The 6,003-nt window shown below is 39.9% G+C and overlaps 1 long non-coding RNA gene across 1 annotated transcript; it reads left to right on the top strand.

The window, feature by feature from the left end:
• Positions 1-1,072: 1,072 nt before the first annotated feature.
• Positions 1,073-4,192, top strand: LOC311060333. Its single transcript, XR_014602246.1, has 3 exons — positions 1,073-1,151; positions 2,809-2,936; positions 3,386-4,192. It is a non-coding gene; the product is annotated as an uncharacterized lncRNA (long non-coding RNA).
• Positions 4,193-6,003: the final 1,811 nt, after the last annotated feature.

A 6,003-nucleotide genomic window follows, 5' to 3' on the forward strand; every position in this document is an offset into this window, starting at 1 on the left:
CCTGAATCAGTTCCAGTGTGTATTACAGGACTGGTAGCAAATCACGGTAAATAGTGTTAATTTTACTCTGAACCCACGAGGGGCTTAAACACATTTCAGAATATATAGTGCCTGCTATTGAGAAGGGAGGGGAGAGACATGTGTAGAAAATATTACATTTTATGTGATGGTATTTACTAAACCATCTGTGGTTCTAATGCCATAGTTTGTAGTATGATGGGGGTCAGAACCTGCTGTCTTTTAGCAAACCTACGTTGTCTAGTGGTGGAAAGGACTCATTGCCGACACATTCATAAAGCTACTTGTCTTTATTTACTCACCATATAACATCTGCAATAAAGGATTATCTTATCTATCTTATCTTATCTTGTGTCAATTAACCCATTGAGACCTGAAGCCGATTCTACATGTCTCCTAAATCCCAACAGTTTTCTGAAAAACGTATGTTTCTATATCAGTGGTGCTCAAACTTTTTCATATCAAGGACCCCCAAAATGCGGACCGCCATCAAAATGTTTTGTTCCAGGGACCCCCCAGAAGCAAAGATTTGAGTTCAAAATGTTCGCTTTAAAAGTATTTATATTCAAAGATTTGCACTCATTTTCACGATGTTTCAAAAATAGCAGATCTACAAGCTCGTATCGCGGTACCGAGTGCCGCGATACGAGCTTGTAGATCTGCTATTTTTGAATAGCCCAAAGTGTAAAATATTGCTTTTTTAGCTCAAAGTAAAATGCTAGCATATGCCAATTCAGTATTCCATGACATACATTCATAGTTTGGTATGAAGGATGATTTCCATTTCAATGCTATAAATCATTCACCAGTGCACCACTGGAGATGGTTATGGGACAGCTCATTGCTTACTCTGTCCTGAGGAGGGTTCAGCATTTATTCAATGTATTCATTTATACAGCTGTTTTACAAAAGCTCTCACTTTCTTACAATGTTGGTGTTATAGCTCCTCCTGCAGGTCACAAAAATACATAGACTTGTCATTTTACACAGGAGTTGTTGTGTCCGGAACTGATCTTCTGTAGTGTGTTGTTGTCAGGAGGACACAGTTAGGTGTAACACCTCGTCCCTTTGAAGAGGAGCTGCGGGAGGAACGTGTGTTTGTTGTTAAAGTTTAAAACGTCTAAAACAACGAGGTATGTTTATTTAAGCTGTGTTTGTCTTTGTGTTCATGAGTTTTACGTGTGTTGTACAAATATACATGTTTACGTTATGTGTGCGTGTTGTGAGAGCTTGTTTACATGGACGTTGGATTGAGGCTGATGTTAGAATGGTGTTTAATAGAGATGTTAAATACATGTGAGTAAAGGAACAACCAGTGAGTTGTTTAACCAGGATGACAACGTCATCTTAATGTAATTAATGTCGTTAATCATCGTTAATGTAATTAAACATGATTAGAGGATGCTGGAACATTCGACGATTAAGGCACAATATTTCTATAATTGGCTACAAATCGCTACAAAACCTGTATACTCAGTCATTTTGGGCATAAATAAGAAGTTGAATGATAAGTGTAGGTCTGATAATGATGTAATGTATACATTATTATTATTATTATTATTATTATTATTATTATAATGATGTACCTGCATGTTCACATCATGTATACTTTAAGAACATTTAACAAATTCGTCCAATTAAACATGGAGATGCCCACTCTTCCTTAGGGCCCACTCTCTTCCTTAGTGCCCACTCTCCTCCTTAGTGCCCACTCTTCCTTAGGGCCCACTCTCTTCCTTAGTGCCCACTCTCTTCCTTAGTGCCCACTCTCTTCCTAAGTGCCCACTCTCTTCCTTAGGGCCCACTCTCTTTCTTAGTGCCCACTCTCCTCCTTAGTGCCCACTCTCTTCCTTAGTGCCCACTCTCTTCCTTAGTGCCCACTCTCCTCCTTAGTGCCCACTCTCTTCCTGAGTGCCCACTCTCTTCCTTAGTGCCCACTCTCTTCCTTAGTGCCCACTCTCTATCTTAGTGCCCACTCTCCTCTTTAGTGCCCACTCTCCTCCTTAGTGCCCACTCTCTTCCTTAGTGCCCACTCTTCCTTAGTGCCCACTCTTCCTTAGTGCCCACTCTCCTCCTTAGTGCCCACTCTCTTCCTTAGTGCCCACTCTCTTCCTTAGTGCCCACTCTCTTCCTTAGTGCCCACTCTTCCTTAGTGCCCACTCTCCTCCTTAGTGCCCACTCTCCTCCTTAGTACCCACTCTCTTCCTTAGTGCCCACTCTCTTCCTTAGTGCCCACTCTCTTCCTTAGTGCCCACTCTCTTCCTTAGGGCCCACTCTCTTCCTCAGATCAATTTGGGTAAAATAGTTATTTTATAACTAACTTAGCAAATGTAAAGAATACCTCACTAATAATAATGAGTTCGGTTTTATATCATGCTTTTCTGGGTACTCAAATGCACTTTACATAAGAACTTAACTAACAAAACAAACAATCAAACAAGAAAGTCAAGTAAGCAAACTGCAAAAGGAAAACGCATTGGAAGAAGAGAGAGGGTGATGGCAGAGGAGGATTGTCAGATGTAGGTTATCTTGATGGGATTTGAGTTGACATTTGCATGAGGGAAGTCAAGAGTTCTAGACGGCAATGGCTGGCGATGGTGAAGGCTCCAGGGTGTGGTACTTGCTTGGTGATAGGGGTGAGTGGGTTGGTGTCTGCAGAGGCGGCGAATGAGGGAGTGGCGGTGGAGATCAGTCAGGTATAAGGGGGCAAGGTTGTTCAGGGCTTTGTAGGTGATGAGGGTGATTTTGATGTTGATGCGTTGCTGTCTTTTTTTTTTTGTCCTCCTACAGATGCCAGGGGAGAAGTAGCCCTGATGCTGCTGCCTGTCATGCTCCCTCCGCCTGTTTATAGACATGGCAGAAAAGTGGTCCGCGCCAGTGTGGAAGAATCGAAAAGATTCTTCATTGATGTTAAGCCTGTAAGTAATTTACCTTTGAACAGAAATTATAATATAAATTCTTAGCTAAATGACTGCAATTGTTCTTTTACACTGTTGGAAAGCCTGATTCCTCTTTACAATGAGGTGCAACTATTCGTGGAATGAGTGACACAGCTTAACGTTTGTCAGGATACTCATTTCATGAAGCACTATTCTTACAAGTTGTAACTCGGTGTAAGTTATCACTCCATAGTGACGTGGGATGTATAAACCACAGACCACACATAAGTAGACTGGCCACACACCCAGAATAAATTGTTTAAGACTACGCCATTGAATTTAGGGCCGTCACGCTTCTTTCTCATAGAGCTCTATTAAATCAGATGATCGGGGTGGGAGGGGGTTGAAAGAGCTTCAGTAGAGAGCTGATGACAATTGCTCTGCACCGGTAGAAATAATTATCTTTTTTCTTTTCTTTCTCATCATAGGTCGGAACTAACATGGTGGAGTATTTGGAGCAGGCCAGAGCGTCCAGGTCGTGCCCGTTCGTGCTGCTGCTATCGGATGGGATGCAAGCTCTCAAGCCTTTGTGATCATCTCAGGGAAGGCTATTGAGACGGAGACGGCTCTTGCAGCTGTGGACACATGTTTCAAAACCTTTTATGTCTTTGACATTCAATATACATGTCAGTGTTTGCCTACTTGGCAATTCTTCCAGGATGTCGTCTATGGACTCGAGGGAACTGTTTCCCCAGCGGTGAAGTTCCTGAAGACGCAAATACTTGCTTGCAAGTAGACTGACCTGGATCCCCCCCACCATCTCTGCCTTTCTCTCCCCTCTCCCCTGCTCTGATCACATCCTTGGTAACTTTAGAAAGGGTCCACTTTAATTGTTAACTTATCAGCCAGATGTTGTCCAGTGCCACTGAATTCCTGTGGTGATTTGGTGGCAGAAAGATTAGAAATCTGTCTGGCGCAGTCCTCATTCAAGTCCTTGTTCGAGGACTTTAATGATTCGAGGGTTGATACATTGCTTGTTGCCATATTATTTCTAGGGTTGTAATGATTCCAGTTACATATTGTGAAGAATGGCAGGCTCCGTTCACTTAGAGCACTGTGCACTCTGTCTTCTCCTTTCAGAGATGAGACGTTTTTCATTTGTTCATACATAACGGTTGTTGTTCATAAGTGTTTACAAACTCCTATGGTCATTCTCTAATCTCTAATACATTTTGTCAGTGAAAGCTGATGTTTTGGAGCTGTTACAAAGAGGAGAAATGTTGTGGAATTTTATGTGACCGTTTAGTGTCATTACTTTTTACATTTTATGTCAGTGAAATGGAAAGCTAATGTTTTGATGCTGTTTAAAAGGGGAGAAATGTTGTGAAATTTTATGGGAATTTTATATTTTGATGTGTTAAATTCTGTGACTAGAATTTTAATAAATCATTATTGTTACATTGGTGTGAGAATATATTTGATCAAGAAAACAAACAAAGGATCAGAGGTGAGTAAATGCCAACAAATTGTGATAATGTGATACTTTTGTTAAATTAATGACCATCAGTTGTGCCAATGAAATGTCGATTATAAAAGGGAACAACCCGTTATAATTAGTAATAAAAAATAATAATGCATTAACAACCTGACTTGCTGGGTTTAAAGAAGTCTTAATTGGGTTATATGAACAACCTATTGTTGGGTATAAATAACATTTAATTGGGTTATATAAACAACCTATTGTTGGGTAAGTGAACCAACCCAACAACCCAACTTGTTGGGTTTAAAGAACCTTTAATTGGGTTATATAAACAACCCAAACCCAATAAACAACCCAATCTGACAGACCTCTGTCTGTCTGTCTGTCTGACAGACAGACAGACAGAATGACACGCACGCACGCACGCACGCACACGCACACGCACACGCACACGCACACACACGTCACATGATGTATTTATTGTTCTGAATGTTTTGTCTTTGTAATATATTTGTTTTGTCTCACACAGTAAAACAATGAGTTGAGATGAATGAATATGTAATAAAAAAGTCTGACTTTGTCTGTTTCTTTATAGAACTGAACCACAACACACCTATTATTATTATTAAACATATATTGAAAGTAGCCGATCTACAAGCTCACAACACGTCACACTGCGACGTGTTGTGAGCTTGTAGATCGGCTACTTTCACTATATTTAAATAGGGGCTTAAGTGGTCAAATATAATATGTTTTCCCTTCCTACAAATGTAGTCAAAGTCATGTGCTTGCAAATAATAATAATAATAATGATGACAACAATAATAATAATATTGTCCATAAAGTGGGGAGTACATGTACTTGAGTACATGTACTTTATTACTTTAGTTACTGTCAGTACATTAGTTCTAGCTCTATGTACACAACAGCAGCTGCAGTACACACATGTGGCCCGAGGAGGGCAGTGCTACTCCGTATATTAAACCGTTACCTCTTGACGCGTAGAGCTCTCTGCTATAAAACTACACGCACGCCGTTTGATGACGTCATCTAAAGCGACAACTGCAAGTGAAGGAGCAGCAGAGAGAGCAGAAAGCATTGAAATCACTTTAATGATCAGATTAAAGAACATTTATAACAGTTAATATTAACTCTAAATGGACGGAATAATGGAGGTGGACGGCAGTGTGATGGAGGGGGTGAGTTTATGTATTAACAATAACATACATACATACAGCTAAAGATAGCATTACTCAGCTAATGCTAGCTGTGCTACCAGGAAGACTGGGCACTAAGGGGACTGGGCACTAGAGAGACTGGGCACCAACATGTTAAACTGGTTCATTTACCCCCAAAGAAATGTAAATAGTTAATAATCAGGAAGTAATGTAATTAAACATGATTAGAGGATGCTGGAACATTCGACCATTAAGGCACAATATTTCTATAATTGGCTACAAATCGCTACAAAACCTGTATACTCAGTCATTTTGGGCATAAATAAGAAGTTGAATGATAAGTGTAGGTCTGATAATGATGTAATGTATACATTATTATTATTATTATTATTATTATTATTATTATTATTATTATTATAATGATGTACCTGCATGTTCACATCATGTA

This window comes from Gymnoscopelus microlampas (genome assembly GCF_963454915.1).
Source record: "Gymnoscopelus microlampas genome assembly, chromosome: 14".
NCBI lineage: Eukaryota > Metazoa > Chordata > Actinopteri > Myctophiformes > Myctophidae > Gymnoscopelus > Gymnoscopelus microlampas.